This window comes from Balaenoptera acutorostrata, chromosome 21, assembly GCF_949987535.1.
Source record: "Balaenoptera acutorostrata chromosome 21, mBalAcu1.1, whole genome shotgun sequence".
Taxonomy (NCBI): Eukaryota; Metazoa; Chordata; class Mammalia; order Artiodactyla; family Balaenopteridae; genus Balaenoptera; species Balaenoptera acutorostrata.
The window spans coordinates 31,861,582-31,885,367 of record NC_080084.1 but is presented as its reverse complement, the minus strand read 5'-3'; the positions used below and the strand labels follow the sequence as shown (position 1 = coordinate 31,885,367).

Sequence of the window (23,786 nt, the reverse complement as noted above, 5' to 3'; positions counted from 1 at the left end):
CAGAAACTTCTTGGCCTTTTGGCTAAGCTTAAGTGTAGTATCTGTTCTTATCAGTTTAATTACAGGATTCTGTGGTATCACATTCTAAATATATCTCAACTCCATCCTTTGTTCTTTATCTCTACTTTTAGTGCCCATGGTCAGCTTCTCATCCTTGTTGTTTTGTTCTACTGGAATATACTGATGGAAATGGTCAGACTCCGTGCCTCCAGGCTTGTGCCCTGTATAACCATTAGAAAATCTACCTTAAGTATGCAACTATCTCATGGTCAAAATTAAATAAAGATAAAACAAAATGATTTTTTAAAAAAAGTATCTAAAAGCCATGTTCCTTAGCATGACGTAGCAGGAGCTGGGTGACCTGGCATCTCTTCCCTTCTCCATTAACCGGTGATTTGTAGTTTTCTCCCAAGATTGAGAAGGACCCTACAACAGGGTCCACTCTTACTGGAATGCTAACCCACCTGTTTTTGGTCTACGCATCACCTATGTATTCTCTTTTTAAGGATTTAGCCCTGGATCATTTCTAGAAAATTTCTCTTTTTTCTCCATTCCTCAGTCTGAATTGGCTTCTCTCCTTTTCTCTACTCCCCTTAAACCCTGAGCATCTCTCTAACAATACTCTTAGCATATTTTATCATCATCTGTTTTGTCCATCACAAAGTTTGAGGCCCTCTGCAGGCAAGGACCATATGTTATTTTTATTTTTGCACCCATAGCCCGTAGCATAAGTAAATGATAAATACTTGTTGAAGAAACAGATGATTTTGTCCTCTACCTGATCACTTGGAAGAAACTTCACATTCTTAAAAAGATGTTTGGTATCCTTTGTAAATGTTCCAGAAAATAATTCACAGAGAAATGTTATACCATAGAAGTTAAAGTAACTTTGAGTTTATTTCCATCAATTTTTTAAATGTCAGGGTTTTGTACCCACATGCAACATGCAAAAGTAAATTACAAAGAGGCATTGTCAAATTAAAAAAAAAAATTTGCAATACTTGTTAAAACAGTAGATAGACTGTCGTCACAGGTGTAGGGACCAGTGCAATGGGGTTTTGTAGTAGGGAAGGGAGATTAGGTTCAACTCCAAATACAACAAGGAAAAGTGGGGATTTATAGCTAAAAAGCAGTGTGGAGTCAGTGGCTAGAAAATTACTGAAAGGAAATATTGGGGATAGGGTGGATTCTGCATAAACTGACTTAGCAAGAATCTTGCTGAACTTGGTCTCTTGAGAATGTGCCTGAGGACGGCAGCTCATCTAAAAGGGCTCAGAGGAGTCCAGGGCTAGTTTGGTTGAGGAGAGTATCCATGGCGGTCAGTGCCAACATGCCGTTAGCACTGCTTCATTTATTACATCAATGCCCAAAATGTCTTTGTAGCAAGAGTAGTTTATTTCCCCAAGGAAGTTGTGGTTCAGAATATGTATAAAGTTTGAATTGGTTCATCTTTCTTCAACACCATAACAATGATTTCTACCAATAACCATATAATAGAGACATACTATCCCAGAAGGATGTTGAAAATGAAAATCACATGTGACGATCATTTGGCAAAGTCTGTGATTTCCAGTCTCTTGGGTTCTCTGCAGCCCTTGTACCCATCTCTGAGATGAATAGAATGTATTCAGGAAAACATTTTTAGTTGCTAAGGAGTTAGCAAAGCTAATTATACAAACATCAAACCTAAATTCATAAGTGAAAATAGCATGATTTGAGTACACATACCATAGACTTTTTCCTTTGTAGACTGGAATCAACTGCACAGTTTGTGAATAAGCCGTAAACAACCAGCCATTAGCCAATCTATGAATGTAAAAGCCAAATCATAATCAATTATTCAAACAAAATGCCCCTGTAAATTACTGGTTAAAAATAACGTCTGTGAGTTTAACAGAGAACTATCTCTCCAAGTTCTTATTAAATCTACTCATCGATTTTTCTCTTCACAGTTTGTTTAAAGGTCATGTGAGTAAAGGGAGGGTTGATGGGTCTGTTCTTTCTGGCAACAGGTGATGTGTCTTCTGTCCATCACAGACTCTCAACAGAAACCAAACAATGGAAGGGAAAGAGTTTGGCGAGATGAGCAATAACCCATCTTTAATTTTGTCCCCCTGCTTGTCAGTGCTCAGCTGGGACTCTTGGCTAGTTACGAATTCATGGAGACGTTTCACAACTGTGCGAGCACACCAATACGATCGATGTAGGCAACACAATAGCTTGAGAGTGGATGGGAGGTGCTCCAAATTCAAAAAGTGACAGGACACACAAAATTGAAACTCACTGACTATTTTTGTGATAACTGAATTTCATTCAGTTTTAGCCATAAAAATGAGCCATAAAAGGACTGTTTCCAATTGCAATTTCAGGAAAAGACTGGGATAGCATGACTCAGAAATACACGTTCAGCATGAACATTCACAGTCATCTGTGACACCAATTTTATACATGCGACTCGAAAACAAGTATACCCTTATTTTAAGAATAAGAAATCCCTTCGTATCTGAAGAATTAAGGTTGTCAAATCACGTGATTATAGAGGAAAAACAACAGCTTTTCCACGTTTTATATCTCTGGGACAGCAAACTGTCTTTAGGGACTGTTTTAATAGATGCCTTTCCGAACATTAGTGCAAATGGGCAACTTTTCTAGAGACAACGTTAAGAAAAGGTTTCCTAAGAAACAGTGATGTCTTGACTCATAAAACTTAATCATCCAATGAGAAGCATAACTGGCATTTTGGGATGTTCCAGCTGGTTGTGCCTAGTGATTTTACTTCCAAGTAATGATTCCCTTTCTCTTCTTTTCTTTTTTTCTTTTTTTTTCTTTGGCTCCACTGCGTGGCTTGTGGGATCTTAGTTCCCCGACCAAGGATTGAACCTGCGCCCTCGGCAGTGAAAGCACCAAGTCCTAACCACTGGACAGCCAGGGAATTCCCTTCTTTTTTTTTTTTTTTTCTTCAGATTTACTGATTTACAATGTTGTGTTAATTTCTGCTGTACAGCAAAGTGACTCAGTTATGCGTGTATGTGTGTGTATACACACACACACACACACACATTCTTTTTTATATTCTTTTCTGTTATGGTTTGTCGTAGGAAATTGAATATAGTTCCCTGTGCTATACAGTAGGACCTTGTTGTTTATCCATTCTATATATAGTAGTTTGCCTCTGCTACTCCCAAACTCCTTCCCTCTCTTTCCCCCTCCCCCTTGGCATCGCTTTTGTTTTAATGTAGCTCAGATTCCCTCTGCCACTTTCAACAGTAGTTTCCAGAGAATCTGCGCTTAGAAGTGACAGGTTAAGCAGCTATCGAGAGGCTGTTGTTTATTGTTCTCTACTAAGATTATTAGGCTTCATGACACATTTTGTCATTGACCTGCACATATTTAAATAAGGCAGACATAATACAGAATTTCTATAAGGAAAACCTGAGAATAACTGCTTCAGTTTTCTTTTTCTGTTCTTAGCTCTTCCCACTTTCACCCCTTTTTTGTATCCTCTATTTTCCACCTTCCATGATTAATGGTTAATAAAATACATAGAATGCTTGTCAGGATAATACCATGCAAGCTATACTTGCTACTAAATGGACAGTTCAGACAGACTCTGGATTTTAAGAGGGAGTTGCTTGGCTATGAACTGTATACTTTAAATAAAAATCTTTGGAACTCGTAGGGGGAACACTCCATCTGTCTTGGGAGTCACGGTCCTATATACTCCCTGGAGAGTGGGAAATATTATTTAGATATGTAACTAAGAATGCCCATGAAAGGGAAATGAAAAGGTCATTTTAGCTCTTGTCTTCTCTTTCTTAAAAGCCTTGTGATAGAAAAAAGTAAATTCTATTTTTGAAAGGAAACTAAATTTTACCAAACCTCCCATCACTTGTATGAAGCAAGAGGCATCCAGAAATGCTAGAAAAAAGAGTAACACTCACAGGTCTTTCTGAAACTGCATTTACTTTTGTTTTATATTGTTCTTTTCCATATTTTATGAGTATGCTGTTAACTTTAAAATATGGGAGTCCTATTATAAGTTAAGAAATAATTCACGATAGTAGATTTGGGGAAGGACTTAATGATCAAATATGGCTATTCTTCATGAATGAGTAATTGTTCTTTTTCACAGCTGGTAAAGAGAGTACACAAAAAATGAATGTCCTAAATAGATCTGTATTAGCAATATACACAGAATACATGAAGAGAATGATCCTCTTTGGTCCTCCCATGAAACTTTTATACAGGATTCAGTGTGACAAGGAAATACCACACATATAGAGGGAAATCCTACCAGTACATATTTAAGTAGTGGAAATGAGGCCAGTGTTGGTTAACAGGGGTTATACACAAACCTCCCGTAAGAGCATGGGGAATGCGGATGGCTGGGGAGGGCACAGTAATTTTGGCAATGATTAGCCTAATATGTAAATGTGAAATCTCTTCTTGATTATGTCAGTGTGACACTGAAATCATGGAATTTTATAGTCTAGGGTTTTAATTATTGGTCACCACAAGGCAACTATTTGTCTTAATATGTGGACTCTTACATGCTTAAAATCTTTAGGACTTTTTGGGTTTGTGTAGATTTTTATTGCTTGGTTAATTTTTTAATGTTTTATATTGCATATATTTTTTTCTCTATCATAGCCCAGGATTTAGAAATGCCTAACACCTAATCGTTACTCAGTAATTATTGGCTGATTAATGAATAAATATTGTTACTGAGAGAAGCATATCAGAGTTTGTGAAACAAGGACTTTCTGGAAAATGTAAGATACATGGGTAAAATTCACAAAGTATTACCATTCTTCATTGGTTTGTGGGAAAGACAGAACCCTTTGCCAAGGGCAGAGAAGTCACTTTTCAGCTTTAACTTTTTAAATGGACTTTTAAAAGCTCATAAGACAGACCACCAACATATAAAATGTCAGAGAAGTGAACTCTCAAGTCTGGTATCTAAATACCAAGAGAGAAATTTGGTGAACTGATTGTAGAAGGTTTTACTACAATCCAGAACACTAGTAAGATGGAAAACATGAAAAAGGCCAGTTTTCTCTCACTTCTCAGGAGGTTCGTGTAAATCCCTCCTTGATTTCGGGCTGGTGTGAGGAGGTCTGAAAAGGTCTGAGAGAAGAAAGCTTGGGGGTGTGGAGGGTGGTGTGAGACCTGGGCTCCCGCAGTCACTCCTGCTTGAAAGGCCCCAGTGGGTTTCAGGAGGATTAGGAACCCCAGGTACATTTTAGGGGTTCAAAGTCAAGGGAATCTTGTTCTCCACTTTCTGCTTGGAATTCTGGGAAGAGACCATCACACAGTAGGATAGAAATCGCAATGTGAACTGGTATCACTTGCTAATACTGTAGCAAATCATTCTTTATGTAAAGAGGGACTAAAAACGAGTGAGCATGAGAAGGTAAATCCTCGTTAGCAAGGCCTATTTGGAAGCTTCTGGTGTTTAGACTCCAGGATATATTATCTTATACTACGGACACAGTAAATATTAGTTCATTTTCTTTCCCTCTCAGAGAGTTTCATGCAAGTCTGAACAAGATAGGTGCCTAGTAGGTGATCCTAGGTAAATCAGGACCAAATTTTAGAAACTTCTAAAGTCAAGCCTAAACACTAGCCTCATGATTATACTTAATCCGTAATAAAAACAGAACACTTTATATCATCTTGAACACAGAACCAACTCTTAGGAAAGAAATGCTAGCCAACTTTATATTTAAGGTAATTGGTAGAGGAATTGGACTGACCTTTTTAGTTTTTTAAAGAGTTATTTATTATTTATTTTATTTTATTTAGTTTTGGCTGCATTGGGTCTTAGTTTGCGGCATGTGGGCTCTTCGTTGCGGAGCATGGGCTTCTCTCTAGTTGTGGCGTGCGGGTTTTCTCCTTTCTAGTTGTGGCGCGCAAGCCTGGGCGTGTGGGCTCAGTAGTTGTAGCACGCAGGCTTAGTTGCCCCGTGGCATGTGGGATCTTAGTTCCTTGACCAGGGATCGAACCTGCATCCCCTGCATTGCAGAGTGGATTCTTTACCACTGGACCACCAAGGAAGTCCCCTGACCTTTTTAAAATAAAGATGAAATTTACCTTTTAGTATACCTATGAAAAAAGATATACTAAGGCTATAATAATAATTAAGATATTTGAGGCAGTTCAGGGAATTGAAAGAGCTATAAACTGTTTCACTAAAGAAAATGTATAATTACCCAAGAATATGCAAGTGAAATTTTAAACAGGAAAAATCGTGATCTGAAATCATTAAAGTTTCCCAAGGCAAACGCTTAGATTGATTCCAATTCTGACTATTTGGACTCATAGAATTTTTAGGCTGGAATCTTTGACCAACACTATTTGGTAAATAATGCAAGATCCTGTACAATGTGTGCTTTTGTTAAGTTTTATTTTCAGCACCTGGTGCTTTTCTGTGCATTCTGTACTAGATTTATTGAATCTAGTACAGAATTAGTCTATTGAATTACTTCAATTCAATTAGACCTTGTTCTACACACTGGAGATACAAATGTGATTCAAATAGACAAAATGCTGAAAGACTTTAGAACTAAAATAGTCAGAACTACTCATTCTACAGAGAAGAAACCTAGACCTTATAAGACAGGGAATATTCAAATGTCTCACAGCCAGTTAATCACTGAGAAAGGACTGGAATGTGAGATCCCGACTTTTAATTCATTTTAATCTATTTAATTCGTTCTTTGACCAGTTCTCATATCCCGAGGGAGACAGATTCCTAGTAGATACCTGGAGTGTTACGTCAAAATGGACCTTCCAGCTGTAAAAACACAGCTATTGGTTTCGTTTTAATGTGAAACACTCAATAATACATTTTTACCACATAAAATTCCTGTTGATGATATATATATATATTGCCTCTTTGAAAACTTTACCAATCCTATGTATGTTGCTTAATTGGGTAAGGACTAACAGCTTATGACAACATAAATTTGGAAAATAGCAGAATGTTGTACAAGATTTATTCACAGTGTACACTGTAAGTTTATTCTCATCTCTCCTCTCTATTTAGGCAAATTTTCAGTACATTTATGAAAGAAGACATATTTATGCATTTTGAAATTTTATTAGAATTTCCTTGTAAGTGACACAGTCTAACATGGATGAAGAATTAAATATCTTTAGAAAACGTTTTGGAGTGTGTATAGTACACTTCATTATGAGTAGGTACAAGCTATGTGGAACTTATAAGCCACATTTTTATCTCTATTTATTGTACTATAAAACATGTCCTAAAAGTACCAACAGATAACTTAGCGTACCTTAAATTATCATTGTGGAGTCTAATTAAAAAGATGTTTAATAGTACACAGTAAATACACCTGAGACTAAATCAGGGTAGGGACACAGTTGTTTGTTTTGTTTTGCCTTGGCTTCTGAATATTTTCAATTTCTGGGGACTGCTGTCAGAGTGCTTTCTTAAAAAGAATGCTTATTGGAATTTTTTTTTTTTTTTGTCTCTTTTCCCCACAAGAGTTTACACTCTTGTGGACTGTGGCTTTCACTCACGTGTTAGTGAAATTACAGATCCAACCAGCCTCTTACTGGTGAGGAATGGAAAGATTTAGAGTTCTCAGAAAGCAGGGGAGAACAGGTCACTTTGTCACAAAGCAGGACAGAGGTGATGATTGATCTTTATAAAATTTGAGTGAAAACTACTCTGGAAATCAAATCCCCTGGGACCTAGATTTAGCTTTTTGGAACGTGTTGATCTGTGTGATGATCAGGACTGCCTAAAAATGACCACTTAGGTATCTTAAAGCCAACGATATGGGAGAGCCAAGAACCACGTTTTGACACTCCCACGAGAACCCTCCAAGAGGCAATAGCAGCAAGACTTTCCTGGCTCCCCCGGTGGAGACTGTTATCTCCTCACATTTCCAGAAATTAGAAGAAGGGAATGTGTCTTCACAGAAGGAGTCGACAGAATTGAAAAGCTCAAGTATTTATGCTTCATAAGTCCCTGGGAATGATGACTTCTCATGGGGCATTTAATAACCCGTTGCCATTTTGTTAATTAGAACATGTTTGAAAGAAGAGGTGCACAGAAACAGTGTCACATCAGCCTTTTCTCATCACCTAAGCCTCCCCGTGACATCTTGGCTAGCGCATTCCTCATAACGGGCAGCCGAGATTCACAGCAGAACAGCAGCTCCGTGGGTCCAGCAGCTATAATACATTTCACATTAAAGATGGGAGCATGGGACCCATGAAAGCATGAAAGGAACCTTGAGAAATACGTTCTGTAAATGCTTCATAAAGAGAAAAACATATATAAAGATCAGGATTTGATAATGATCCAAGATCCTATGGAGAGAACAAACTTATAAATGTGATAAGTGGGATAAAAGGTTCTATTTGCGACAAAACTATGTTTCAAAAAGATAAATGCACCCCTGTGTTCACAGCAGCACTATTGACAATAGCCAAGACATGGGAGCAACCTAAGTGTCCATCAACAGATGAATGGATAAAGAGGATGTAGTGTATATACACAATAGAATATTACTCTGCCATAAAAAAGAAGGAAATAATGCCATTTGCAGCAACATGGATGGACCTAGAGATTATCATACTAAGTGAAGTAAGTCAGACAGAGAAAGATAAATACCATATGATATCACTTATATGTGGACTCTAAAATATGACACAAATAAATTTATTTATGAAACAGAAACAGACTCACAAAGAGAACAGACTTGCGGTTGAGAAGAGAGAGGAGGGTGGGGAAGGGATGGATTGGGAGTTTGGGATTAGCAGATGCAAACTAGTATATCTAGAATTGATAAAAAACAAGGTTCTACTGTATAGCACGGGGAACTATATTCAATATCCTGTGATAAACCCGTAATGGAAAAGACTATGAAAAAGAACATATATAATATATAACTGAATCACTTTGCTGTACAGCAGAAGCTAACACAACATTGTAAATCAACTATACTTCAATAAAATAAATTTTAAAAAGAAGGTTTTGTTTGCGATCATACCCTCAAGGTCAAAGAACTCACAGCAGAGAGAAATTCCGTGATTGGTGATGATCATTTAAAGGACTACTTTAGTGTTTACATCTTTATGAACAAATTTATATAGACTCATTGGAGACTGTGCAAAGAGGAGAAACCTTATAAATATTTTACAGGGGAAAAAAAATCTCCTAAGAGAGCAACTTTTCACTCTCCGTGTGTTGAAAAGGGGAGAAGCTTCATATGCACAACAGATGAATGTATATTTTCTTTTATTCTTATTAATCATAACATATATTCTTAATTAAAGAAAAAATATCTATTGATGTGAAAACCTAGATATGAAGAAAGACGTAACTACATGGCCTAAAGATAAACACTCATAACATTCTGACATAAAATTCCAAAAATGTCAAACATGGAGTTACATGTTTATTTTGGTGGTATTATATTGTATAAATGATTTTGCAGAAATGTCCATTCCTTCTACAGTAGCTTTAATAGATTTCATATAGTATATTAAGTGAATTTACTACAATATATTCAACATTGTTTATAATTTTCATTTCTGTATAAAATCAGAAAAAAGAATCTTTGATGAGCATTTCTGTGAGCAAATATTTGCTCCCTTATTTAACTTACATCTCATTGACTAGTTGTTTATATATTCACTCCTATGAAAACTACTTAGAAATATAGTCAGGAAGCACGTAAGTTAATGTGCTTCTGGATAGTCCCGTCTGATTCCGGATAGTAACTAGTAGCAAACATGTATAATATTTCTTGTATTTCTTTATTATGAACTTCTGAGTTCTCCTGTTATGTATACGGTCCGGTAGGAGTGGGTGAAAAGCACGGTCTTCTAAACATTGGAGGCTCTCAATCTACGTGTTTTACCCTACTTACTCTACAGAAGATTTAGGACTTTCTCATTCACATATTTAAAAATCACAGTTTTTTAAAAAAGACATACATACAAACTTCAACGGACACCTATTAGATCAGATTTAAGCTAATATAGATTTTTTTATACAATATGAAAAGGTTGGAAATCATGTTGATTCAGTTCACTTGGTTAATAAAAACAACTGCTATTCAATAAGCCACATTCCGTCAGGTGGTTTATCCCAATTTACTCATTAAATTATTAAAATGACAGTAGGCAATGCCCACGTATTCACAAGGAGAAAGCTGCGGCTCGGAGCCATTAAAAAAGGTACCCCAAGTATCAGAGCTAGTAATTGGCAAAGCCAATGTTGAAATTATGTTCTGCTTTACCCAAAAACTGACAAATGAGTCTGCTGTATCTGCCTGGTTTGTAAACTTGCTGACAGAACCTGTTAAACTTTTCAGATTGCTAAAGAGAATCATTTCAGTTGAGTTAATTTCTGCAAGTTGTCTCTTAAAAGGAGAAAGGTGATCGTAAATTTTTCCTTGTGCTTTCCTGAAGTTGTGAATTTTTAAAACAGAAAATACCCTTCCTCAGTGGCTTACTGAGCAATACTCTTATCACCACCGGTGAACAAAACTGTCGTAAATATTAGTGAATTACATACACGTGTGCATTCTGATGAGGACCAGACTTCACACTCATCCGCTGCCTGCGCCGACCTAAGGCAAGGACAGCAGTTGCGCACTCTCTTTCTTCTTCCACCTTAACCAGTGTCCATGAAACCCACCAACACCGAGTTTCCTGTAATATTCCCAGGCATATCATGAAAACATTTTTTTTTAATTTTATTTAATTTATTTATTTATGGCTGTGCTGGGTCTTCGTTTCTGTGCGAGGGCTTTCTCTAGTTGTGGCAAGTGGGGGCCACTCTTCATCACGGTGCGCGGGCCTCTCACTATCATGGCCTCTCTTGTTGCGGAGCACAGGCTCCAGACGCACAGGCTCAGTAGTTGTGGCTCACGGGCCTAGTTGCTCCGCGGCATGTGGGATCTTCCCAGACCAGGGCTTGAACCCGTGTCCCCTGCATTGGCAGGCAGATTCTCAACCACTGCGCCACCAGGGAAGCCCCATGAAAACATTTTTAATTTAATTATTTAAACTATTTTTTCTGTGCCGTCACACTTCTAATGCAGCCGTCCAGCCCCTTTACTCTGACGCTGAAATGCATCATTCATCTTGCTCTTATTTTCCTGTCACTAAAGGAGCGCACGATGTTTTCCCGCCTGTAAACAGCACCGCCAGCCCTCAAACACCTTGAGCCTCTGCGTTTTACAGAGCTCTTGAGGCGGGTTCGTCGCCTGTAACTGCTTCACTACCTGTTGCATTTTATTGTCATCAGCAATCTTGGGTCTTCCGTTGCTGTTTGTTTTTCCCCAGGGCCCACTTTGATCTTTAAGGCGGCCTCCGGGGGTGAGGGGGCAGTATTACAAACCTTCTGTTTCTGGCAACTCATCCAATCAACGGTGGTTTTTGTTTATTTGTTTGGTTCTCCAGTGTGGACCCCGGTGTAGCCTCTTACTGTCTCTAGGGACCCAGCTCTTTCCTTATCAGGTTAAGTGATGTTGTGCCCCTTGTATTCTCTGGTGGAGCTGAGCGAGGTGAGGTAGATTCTGAAGGAAAGCATGTTGCCTTGTAAAGCAGAGGCCTCTGCGTTACCTTTCAGATGTGAAAGGGGGAGACCACTGGGCTGGAATAGGTAAAGGCGGGGGCAACTCTGCAGGCTCAGGAGGTGAAGGGGGACGTGGGGTTTCACGGTTCGGTAGAGCATCGGCCCTGAAGTCTCCATCCCAGGTCTCAGGGTCCCATCCCCGCGCCTTTTCCGTCCAGGGCCCTGACTCTGGGGTAACAGCACTGCCGGATAGAAATCAGCTTTCTCCAGAGCTTCGCTACCCTTGTAATTAAGTCCTGGACCGGATCTTTCTGGCTTCAGGAGACAGCGTTTCTATTTCTGTGCTACCGGAGATGTCCAAAGGACTGTCAGACTTTCCTTAAATCGGTCATCAGTAACGCTTTTTCTTTCTCCAGTACAGCTGTGGCACTTAGCAAGGGTCATCTACTGCCATTATTCTTTTTATTGTGACGCCCACTTACCTCTCAGGTGCTGGAGATTTGGCCCAGGCCAGCGCATTGTCCTCCACTGTTAGCCCATCCCTGTTCACCACCAGTGACATTTTAGCAATTTCATGGCTACAGCATACTGGGGGCTACCCAAAATCCAGTTAGGACCAGTGATGGCCAAACAATTGGCAAGAGACGTTGTCTTTGTCTGTTCTGGCTAATCCAACAAAATACCATAGTCTCGGTGCCTTATCAACAGCACAAACCTATTTCGTACAATTCTAGATGCTGGACGTCTGAGATCAGGGTGCCAGCGTGGTGGGTTGAGGGCCCTCTTCCTGGTTCATAGCAGTGTCTTCTCGCTGGGTCTTCACACATAGAAGGAGAAAGGGAGCTCTGTGGGGTCTCTCTTATAAGGGCACTAATCCCATCCGTGAGGGTCCTGCCCTCATGACTTAAGCCCCTTCTAAAGGCCCCACCTCCCAATACCATCACATTGGGGGTTAGGATTTCAAAATATGAATTTGGAGAGGGGAGACATTCAGACCATAGCAGATGTGATACAATTTTAAGATCTCATTATGAAGTCTTTGTTATCAGACTACTTCTAGTACCCACTGTCTAAGGTCAAAGTCACTGAGACTCAGTCTTTGAGATAGGGATACTTAAACCCCTGAATACTGAATTTTTTAAAAGTCTTTACTGAATTTGTTACAAGATTGCTTCCGTTTTATGTTTTGGTTTTTTGGCCACGAGGCATGTGGGATCTCAGCTTCCCGACCAGGAATCAAACCCACACCCCATGCATTGGAAGTCGAAGTCTTAACCACTGGACCACCAGGGAAGTCCCTGAATACTGAATTTGAGGCAGGAAATTCACCGAGGAATGATCGAGTGATACATATGATGGTATGAAGGAAGTTAGAATTAGAGCTAGAAGGTCAATTGTGATGCACTTGTAATAGTGGTATCAGCCAGTCCCAATGGGAACTCTGGTGCTAGGATGGCTCTTGAAATTTGTCCAGGATTGACTGAGGCATATACCCTAGAGTGGAGCAAGTCACTGTCTGCAGGCTGCTCCTGGGGAAGAACTATAACCTGAACAAAGAAATTCTCTTTGGCTAAAGACAATTCCAAGGAGATGCTCAATAAATTCCACGTGAGACTCAACTGTGAGCCTTCAGCAGCCAGCACTAACCCCAGATTTGAGGATGAAGGCTTCCGTCTGGAACAGAGCATCAGGACCGTACAACATAGCATCCATGGCATTGAGAGTCCTGAGAGAACTAGCAGAGAAAAATCTTCAGTTTAGGGATACATTAATGTGAGACAGAGGTCCCATCTGCTCTTTCATCCATAAAGCAATAGTGACAGAACTTTCTCATACCAGTATAAAAAGCATTCCAAATATTTCATTCAGCCAAATTGTCCCCTCTGTCTCAATGCAGGAACAAAGAGTGTTCTCATCAGAGCATAGAGGACTTAGTGTTCTGCCGTGGTGTTTTCAATTTTATTACTATTAATAGTGATTAAAATTATAAAATGATTTTCAAATGCTGGAGCACAGAGGAAAAGCATCACTTGTAATGTTACAGAAGTGCTGTCTTCATTTTAACTCCCTGCTTACCCACTTACTAACTGTGGTCACTTGTCTTTTGAATTGTTGTTATTTTAGGTTATATTCAATTTTGTATCTTGATTTTTTTCATTTAACTTTGCTTTTTAAAAATTCAACTTTATTGAAATATAATTTATGTGCAGTAAGTTGCATCAATATAAAGGGTACAGTTTGATGACTTTGAGATATATACACACTCAGGATATTATTACCATAGACAAGGCGTATCCCTCACCCCCAAAAGACCTTAGCTGGTCTAGCCCTCTCTGCACCTAGCCCCAGGTCACCAGCAATCTGCTTGATGTCACCATCAATTAGTTTGCATTTTCTAATATTTTACATCAGTGGAATCATATGGTGTACACTCTTTCAATTGGCTTCTTTTAATAAGCAGACTGGTTATATGTATCAGCAGTTCATTCTTTTTATTGCCAAGTAGTGTTCTCTTATATGGATACACCACATTTTTATATCCATTCGCTGGTTGATACACATTTTGTTTCCAGTTTGAGGCTATCATAAACATTTGTTTACAAGTATTTTGTAAGTTTATGTTTTTATTTCTCTTGTGTAAATACGTAAAAATGAATTGCTGGGACAAATAGTAAGGGCATATTTAACTTCTTAAAAAAGCGCCAAACAATTTTCCACAGTTGTTGTAGTAGTTTAAATTCTCATTAGTGTGTATGAGAGTTCCAGGTGCTCCACATCCTTGCAGGACTTGGTATTGTGGGTATTTTTAATTTGATCCATTCCAATGGATGTATGGTGGCATTAATTTGAGGTTTCAATTTGTGTTTTTCCAATAGCAAACATAGTGAATGTGCTTGATATGCTTGTTAGCCATTCGTGTTTCTTCTTTTGAATATCATCTGTTCAAATGTTTGCCCATACATTTTAACTTACACTCTTTATAATACTGAGTTCTAAGAGTTCCATATAAAAGATTTTTTTAAGGTTTTTTTTTTATTAGTTATCTATTTTATACACATCAGTGTATGCATGTCAATCCCAATCGCCCAATTCAGCACACCGCCACCCCCACCCCCCACAGATTTCCCCCCTTGGTGTCCATACGTTTGTTCTCTACATCTGTGTCTCTCTTTCTGCCCTGCAAACCGGTTCATCTGTACCATTTTTGTAGGTTCCACATACATGCGTTAATATATGATATTTGTTTTTCTCTTTCTGACTTACTTCACTCTGTATGACAGTCTCTAGATCCAACCACGTCTCTACAGATGACCCAATTCCATTGCTTTTTATGGCTGAGCAATATTCCATTGTATATAGGAACCACATCCTCTTTATCCATTTGTCTGTCAATGGGCATTTAGGTTGCTTCCATGACCTGGCTATTGTAATAGTGCTGCAATGAACATTGGGGTGCATGTGTCTTTTTGAATTATGGTTTTCTCTGGGTATATGCCCAGTAGTGGGATTGCTGGATCATATGGTAATTCTATTTTTAGTTTTTCAAGGAACCTCCATGCTGTTCTCCATAGTGACTGTATAAATTTACACTCCCACCAAAAGTGCAAGAGGGTTCCCTTTTCTCCACACCCTCTCCAGCATTTGTTGTTTGTAGATTTTCTTATGAGACCCATTCTAACCAGCATGAGGCGATATCTCATTGTAGTTTAGATTTGCATTTCTCTAATAATTAGTGATGTTGAGCAGATTTTCATGTGCCTCTTGACCATCTGTATGCCTTCTTTGGAGAAATGTCTATTTAGGCCTTCTGCCCTTTTGTTGATTGGGTTGTTTGTTTTTTTAATATTGAGCTGCATGAGCTGTTTATATATTTTGGAGATTAAGCCTTTGTCCATTGATTCATTGGCAAATACTTTCTCCCATTCTGAGGGTTGTCTTTTCCTTCTTGTTTATAGTTTCCTTTGCTGTGCAAAAACTTTTAAGTTTCATTAGGTCCCATTTGTTTATTTTTGTTTTTATTTCCATTACTGTAGGAGGTGGGTCAAAAAAGATCTTGCGGTGATTTATGTCATAGAGTGTTCTGCCTATGTTTTCCTCTAAGAGTTTTATAGTGTCCAGTCTTACATGTAGGTCTTTAATCCATTTTGAGTTTACTTTTGTGTATGGTGTTAGGGAGTGTTCTAATTTCATTCTTTTACATGTAGCTGTCCAGTTTTCCCAGCACCACTTATTGAAAAGACTGTCTTTTCTCCATTGTATATCCTTGCCTCCTTTGTCATAGATTAGTTGACCATAGGTGTGTGGGTTTATCTTTGGGCTTTCTATCCGGTCAGTTTATCTATATTTCTGTTTTTGTGCCAGCACCATATTGTCCTGATTACTGTAGCTCTGTAGTATAGTCTGAAGTCAGGGAGCCTGATTCCTCCAGCTCCGTTTTTTTCCCTCAAGATTGCTTTGGCTATTTGGTGTCTTTTGTGTTTCCATACAAATTTTAAGACTTTTTGTTCTAGTTCTGTAAAAAATGCCGTTGGTAATTTGATAGTGATTGCATTGAATTTGTAGATAGCTTTGGGCAGTATACTCATTTTCACAATATTGATTCTTCCCATCCAAGAACATGGTATATCTCTCTATCTGTTTGTGTCATCTTTGATTTCTTTCATCAGTGTCTTATAGTTTTCTGAGTACAGGTCTTTCACCTCCTTAGGTAGGTTTATTCCTAGGTATTTTATTCTTTTTGTTGCAGTGGTGAATGGGATTGTTTCCTTAATTTCTCTTTCTGATCTTTCGTTGTTAGTGTATAGGAATGTAAGAGATTCCTGTGCATTAATTTTGTATCCTGCAACTTTACCAAATTCATTAATTAGCTCTAGTAGTTTTCTGGTGTCATCTTTAGGATTATCTATGTATAGTATCATGTCATCTGCAAACAGTGACAGTTTTACTTCTTCTTTTCCAATTTGTATTCCTTTTATTTCTTTTTCTTCTCTGATTCCCGTGGCTAGGACTTCCAAAACTATGTTGAATAATAGTGGCGAGAGTGGACATCCTTGTCTCGTTCCTGATCTTAGAGGAAATGCTTTCAGTTTTTCATCGTTGAGAATGATGTTTGCTGTGGGTTTGTTGCATATAAAAGTCTTTTATCATATATGCATGTTTTGAAAATTGATACCATACTGTGGTTTGACTTTTTTTTTTCTTTATGGTGCTTTCATAGAACAAATATTTTTGATTTTGGTATAGTTCAATTTATCAGTGTTTCTTTAATAGTTAATGCATTTTTTTACCCATCTTCAAAATCCTTGCCAAAGAGAGTTCCAAAGTTTTTCCCTTATATTTTCTTCTAGAAAATTTATAGTTTTAGATTTTTATCTTCAAGTCTAGGATCCACTTTGCATGAATTTATTCTCCCACCATTTTGTTGAAAACACTTTTCTTTCCTCAATGACTTTTCTTGACACCTTCACTAAAATCAGTTATTTAATTCTGTGGATCAACTTTTCTTCACTAAGTGATCTGCTTGATTAGTCTATATGTCTCTACTTAAGCAATTCACCACTTTCTGGTTTATCGAATCTTCGTAAGTCTTAAAATGAGGCCATTTAAATACTCTAAATTTCTTCTTCTTAAAAATTGCTTTGACTATTCTAAGTCATTTGGATTCATATAAAAGCAAGAAAGAATAAGCTTGACAGTTTCCACAAAAGCCTGTTGGAATTTTTTTTTGTGATTGCCTTGAACCCGTGTATCAATTTGTAGGCAAACGACAACTAACCAATATTGAGGCTTCCCAACCATGCATACCGTCTCTATTTATAAACATTCTGTTGATGTCAATGCAGAGGTCTTTCACTTCATTTGTTAAGTTTATTCCAAATGCATAATGTTTTTTGATTCCAGTTTAAAGAGAATTATTCATTATTTTCCAATTGTTTGCTTCTAGAACACACATTTTTATATTAACCTTATAACCTTACTAAATTCACTTGTTAGTTCTAGTAGATATCTGTAGATTGCTTATGATATACTGAATAAACAGGTTTGACATCTGCAAATAATGACATTTATTTCAGTTATATCTGCCCTTAATATGAAAAAAAAGGCACATTACTTTCGAGCACATAATACATTAGAGTTTATCCAAGGTTTACAAGCCAAAGGTTCACAAACTCCATAGCATGCTTTTTTAAGTTAAGAATGATCTCTGGTCATGCTGCCTAATAAGATATTACATCCTCCTTTAAAAGTGACTGCCAGCCTAACTGCTTCAAAACTTCCTTTGATCTGCACATTCCCTCATTGTCTCTCCAAAGTATCACCCTTTTCTTGGTGGATGGAAACATTTTACTTCCTTTTTTTGTCAGCTAGAACTTTACCATCATGCCAGTTCCAGTTTGCTGGCATATCTACACCCAGAGCATGAGACAAAGTGCCCTCTCCTTTGTACCAGGAGAATTTAGAAGGCAACAGGAGATAAGAAATAATGCATAATATTCTATTATTCCCATGCATGTACACAAAAGTGCCATTGCAGAACCTAGCAATATTGTACTCATGGAACACGGAATGGACCAAAATACTAACAAGAATTTCTGGATGGGGATAATGGATGACTTGTTTTCTTTATTCTTTTTTCTGTCCTGTGTTCTTCAAATTAACTGTCATAAAACATGCATTGTTTTTCAACCATGAAATCAAAACTTTGTTTCCTAGAAGAAACATGAGAAAGTTTACAATCATTGGTTTTCAAACATATCATAATTATTTTATAAAGTTGATAGATGCAGGGCTTTGGGACTCTTCTTTGAACTGAACTTTTAAAAAGAGAAAACTTCTAGTTCTCCGTAATGCTAGTTGGAAGCACAGTATCTCCCTTTTATTATCCAGTTAGGGTCATCTTTCTAGTCTTCACAGTCTTATGTGCTGAAACTTTGGATTATCTATGCCAAAGGCTTTTCAAGCAGTAAGTAATTTATAATATATTATTTGGAGCTGGGTTTGCATACAAAGTTTTTGACAGAGGATTTATTTTTTGAAATATTAAACTGAAATATGCAAACTAATATAATGTTACATGTCAATTATACCTCAATTTTAAAAATAAAGAGACAAAGAAATATAGAAAAAAATTATATTCATTCCCATTTCATGAGTCGGTAATGCTCTCTGATTAAAAAAAAAAAGATTTTCATATGTGGTATAAGCAACATTTATGTGGTTATTTAAGTTTAAACATGGTAATACAAACTTTTACTAAAATTTCTTTCCTGAGTTCCTAAACAGCATATATACTATACAGTATTTAGTTAAGGATATTAAATAATTCCATGGATTTCCAAAATTCAATGCATTGCAAAACTTAATTATAAAAGATAGAATTCCTATTACATTCTATCCTAATGTAAAAACATTCTAATATTTCTCAGTTTTAGAATTGCATTAATGATGATTGATGTATTTGGGGTACTAGACTAAGGGATGTGATGGGTTCTTGGATAATCTGTCTCTTGAGGGGTTGCAGTTCTCTACTGTGTATAGATTAATGGTTTCTTTTCTTTTTTAATTTGTTCCATTTGATTATAAATCCTTTGAGTTGTGACTTTGGATCCCTATTTGTTTGAATAACAGTTTTTAGGGGACACATTGACTGCCAGCCTCTGATTGTTTCTGTATTACACCATCTCATGGTGGGCGAGTAGAGACATGATAAATCTGGCTTCATGGCAGGGCATTAAAAAAAAAAGAAACAAAAGCCTCAGAGGTTTTAAGTAACTGCACTCATGAGTCAACTGCTTGAACTAAATGCCACCCAAACTTAGGTGGTATTAATTGCCATTGGGTCTAAATGTTAAAATCAATGCATAGGGAACAGTAAAGAAGCTGAAGATTGCACACACCAACGTGATGATGGGTCACCAAATGGTAAAATGAACTATACATGTTGGTTTTTGGAAATAGATGTCTTACAAGGGACCTAGCTACTGCCTTTGAATCATGAGTATTAGTCCAAAGGACAGGGCTGAGACCGATCTACAAAACCTGTGTAAGGAATGGACTAAATCTCAGGGAATGGGTTTTTTCCTTGACAGTGCAGAACTGGAGCCTGGGTGTCCTGTGGGGCAGTGTAAAATGGGGTCTCAGTTCATTCTCAGTTGGTGTAGATAACCAGATTTACTGCTTCTGCCTAGATTTCCATGATCTCTATAAAAGGGGAAGAGCTTGGAAGTAATCTGCCAACCTGGAACCCACTAAGATGAAAACCATGTTACAGTATCCAAGAGTCGTGTAAGCTTCAGATGACATTACCATAAGTGTGGGTTTCTCGTAATTCGTAACAAGCCCCTTTCCACCAAAACTGGGTTTGTGTCAATGAGGTGACTTTTAGAAGGGGAACCAACCTTGAATAGAGGGTTGGAACTTTTGGACCCACCCCCGATTTCCAGGGAGGGGAGAGGGTCTAGAGGTTGAATCAATGGCCAATGGCCAGTGAGTTAATCAATCATGTCTGTGCAATGAAGCCTCCATAAAAACCAATAACAGTGTTGCAGGAAGGGGGACCCCTTCCAGGGCCTGAGAGTGGGTTCTTGTCTAACACTTGGAAATGAATTGTCCGAGGAGACACGCATGCTGACAAAGCAGGAGACTTTATTGAGAAAGGGCGCCAGGGCATAGAGCAGCAGGGTAATGGAACCCAGGAGAACTGCTCTGCCACAGGGCTCGCAGTCTCGGGTTTTATGGTAATGAGGTTTGTTTTGGGGTTGTCTCTGGCCAATCACTCTGACTCAGGGTCCTTCCTGGTGGCACGCGCATCACCCAGCCAAGATGGATTCCAGTGTGAAGGACTCTGGGAGGTTGGCAGGACATATGGACTGGTGTCTCCTCTCTCCTTTTGACCTTTCCCGAATTTTTCCGGTTGGTGGTAGCTTGTTAGTTCCACGTTCCTTACCAGGACCTCCTGTTGTAAGATAACTCATGCAAGTGGTTACCTTCGGGCCTGGCCAGGGCATGCAGTTTCGGTCAGTGGTTCCCCTAACAAAAGGAGGGTGTTCAGAGCGCTTCCAGGTCGGGGAAGCAGATCCACATGCTGCCGTGCTGGGCCCCAAATTCCAGGAGGACATAGGCGCCTTTGTTTGGGACCTTATCCCGTGTATCTTTTGATCTGGCTCTTGTTTGCATCTTTAAATATCCTTTGTAATAAAATGGTAATCTAGTGCATAAACAGGTTTCCTGAGTTCTGTAAGCTGTTAAAGCAAGTTAATAGAATCCAAGGAGGACGTCATGGGAACCTCTGACTTATCACCGGTCAGTTAGAGGCACAGGTGACAAGGTGGACCTATGACTGGCATTCTGAGGTGGAGGGGGGAACCCCCAGTTGGTAGCCAGTTGGTCAGAAACACAGCTGTTTGTTAACCCGGGCTTGCCTTTGGTGTCTGAAGAGGAGGGCGGTCTTGGGAGACAGGTGTTTGCCTGTGGAACCTGATGCTGTGACTCCAGGTAGGTGGTGTCAGAACTGAGCTGCGTTCTCAGACACCCTGCTGACGTCTAAGAATTGTTTGTTGGTTTGGAGAAGCTTCCACACACATTGCAGTGCAGTCCAGGAACTCAAAAAAACAAGGGCTTCAGCTGTTGATTTTCGTAACTCTGATCTTGACTCTCTCACCATGCAACTGGACTTATTTCATTTGTGGTATTATATATTTAGAACTGCCTTTGTGATCAGAACAATTTATTCTTCCTTCTTTATGATCCAAATGCTATACCAGGTTTACTTCTTCTTCTTGCCTTAAACCCATAGACATTGTCGGGGAACAGAAGTTGCCACCCCAAAATGTGTCTCTAAGCTGGTTATTTTCTAAGAAACAGCAGAAACTCTGAAAACCAAGTAGGAGTTACTTTTTTGTAAGAAACATTTACATTTGTAAGGGAAATCTCCACTTGTAAAGGTGTCTCCCTCACTGTACCAGGAGGAAGAGGGTGACCACATTTTCTAGAAACTTATCAGTGGAGAAGGCAGTATCTTAAATCTGCATCACAATCTTAGCCTCATTTACTGTATGTTTCCTGGTGACCTCCCATAACTGACTCTCCCAGCCCTCAACATCCTCCTTTGTCTTAAGCTGAGGATGGTATTTAAGGTGAGGGCTCTGGCCAGTTTGGTGAGTTACTCAGTTTTCCTGGGTCTCTTCCATGTATACATGTTATTAAACTTGTGTTTGATTTTCCCCTGTCAATCTGTCTCATGTCGACTTCATTCTTAGGCCATCCAGAAGAACCTAGAAGGGTAGAGGAAAAAGTCTTCATTCCCAGCGCCATCCTTTGTTCAGATCTGCTCGTGGTCTCCTGCCTGCACTTCCCTTCACACTCAGCTGTCAGGCTCTACAGCGCTTCAGGTGACACCCACACCTGCCAGCATCCTTAACTTTCCTACCACTGTCCTCTCCTACCAGGGACGTGCAGAGAAATTCATCTCAGTTGAGTTTAACTTTCCCCTCTTTCTCCACCTACACTAGAGCTTTTCAGGAGCTACTTTTCCTTGCATCACGCTACCACTAAACCTTAAAGTCCTCAGCCTCCACTGAGCATGGAAGTTACTGTGGTTTTTCGCCAACTCTCCCCAGATTCTCCACGGTGGCCATTAAAAACTCTCTGCTCCCCTGAAAACTCTAAACCCCACACTTCCCACCAATCTCAAGAGATGTGATAAATCAGAGAAAAATAAAAATGTGCATATTTAAAATTCTCTCAACTTCCTGTCAAACTTACGCTGACTTAAAAAAAAAAAAACAACGTGAGAGTCGCGAGTTAGGTTTTATCTGGGGCAAAATGAGGACTGCAGCCCGGGAGACAGCATTTCAGATGGCTCTGAGAAACTGCTCCAAAGAGGTAGGGGGGAAGGTCAGTATATATGTGATTTTGGGGAACATACATGCAATCAAGCACATATTTTTTTGCAGAACATTTCTGCTAGTCTCGTGAAGGTTACCGCTAGTCATGAGGAGCAGTTGTCACCAAGAAGGATTTTAGTGCTTTTCTAGATATGAGGAGTTACAAGAATTGGGCTCATAAAATAGGCTCCGAAAAAAAAAAAAAAAAAAAAAAGGGGCTCCTGAAAATATCTAACTATCTGAAGACCTGTTTTGCCAGTTTTTCCCAGAGCACAGAGGGCCTCATTTCTGCTCTCCACCCTGAACTCCTTTCAGCGGGTGTTGAAAGTCAGCAGCTGAAGCAGCACATGATTTACTCCTTGTAGAGGTAGATGGCCAGTGCCAATGGCAAGTACCACTTTGTAGTTGACACTTAAAAACATTATGGATTCTACATTTAATTTTTCCTTTTCCATTCTGAGAATAATACTTTCCTGTTTTGAAACTGTGGCCCAGATTTTAGAGCATAAACCATTAATTCTGGTTGAAGTCATTCTTAGGTACAGCAGGTTGATTAGTCAAGAATTTTGGAACAGATTGTGGGGCATGATCCATAACTGAAAGCTGTCCCTCCTTCTTCCTCGAGGTTCACTGAGGTGTCTGACACCTGAAAGGGTGTTCCTGGCACAGGTGAGACAGTAATTCAGTTGACTGGCTTTCACATCATTGATATTCTCACTAGATCATGTGTCTTTGCATTGAAGAAAAAAAATCTTTAAGGAGAGAAATTTTAGACTCAGCGCCAGTGAATGGGGAAGACGTTGGACTGCCAAAATAAGTGAAGGATTCTGGTTTCATCCAAAGCATGTCGTGTAGATCATATCATATAATGGGTTTCTTGAAAATGAATGCGGTCATACTGTCAAATCTATGCCTATAAATATAGCGATGCTGCCAGTAGCATTCCTCTAGTTTTCCTTTTAATCTTTATCAGTCTCTCTCTCAAGCTTGGAAACTAGATTTCTATGCCTAGAATTAACATTATTGATTATCTTGAGTAGTAATGCATGGGTCACCAAGGGAGATATGGAGGGGTCAAATGGGTCTCTAGAACTCCACTCACCTGCTTTATAAAAGCTTTTGTTTTCTTTATATATTGGGTTTCTATGTGTGGACTCTATGAATATTTTTTAAGTGCTTTATCTAAACAACTTCATTTTGTGCATTGTGGAATTGAAGTGTAACGAGGCAACTTAACCTAGGTCATGAAAGTGGTTTACTATGTCTCTATTTGTTCAAAAAGGAGGGTTCAAGGCTGATCACAGAAATACCTGTGAGATATGATGGAATGTAAAACA

The 23,786-nt window shown here is 38.8% G+C and overlaps 1 pseudogene; it reads left to right on the top strand.

Annotated features, from left to right (window-relative positions):
* Positions 1-2: 2 nt before the first annotated feature.
* Positions 3-110, top strand: LOC114238708 (U2 spliceosomal RNA; annotated as a pseudogene).
* The last annotated feature ends 23,676 nt before the right edge of the window (positions 111-23,786 follow it).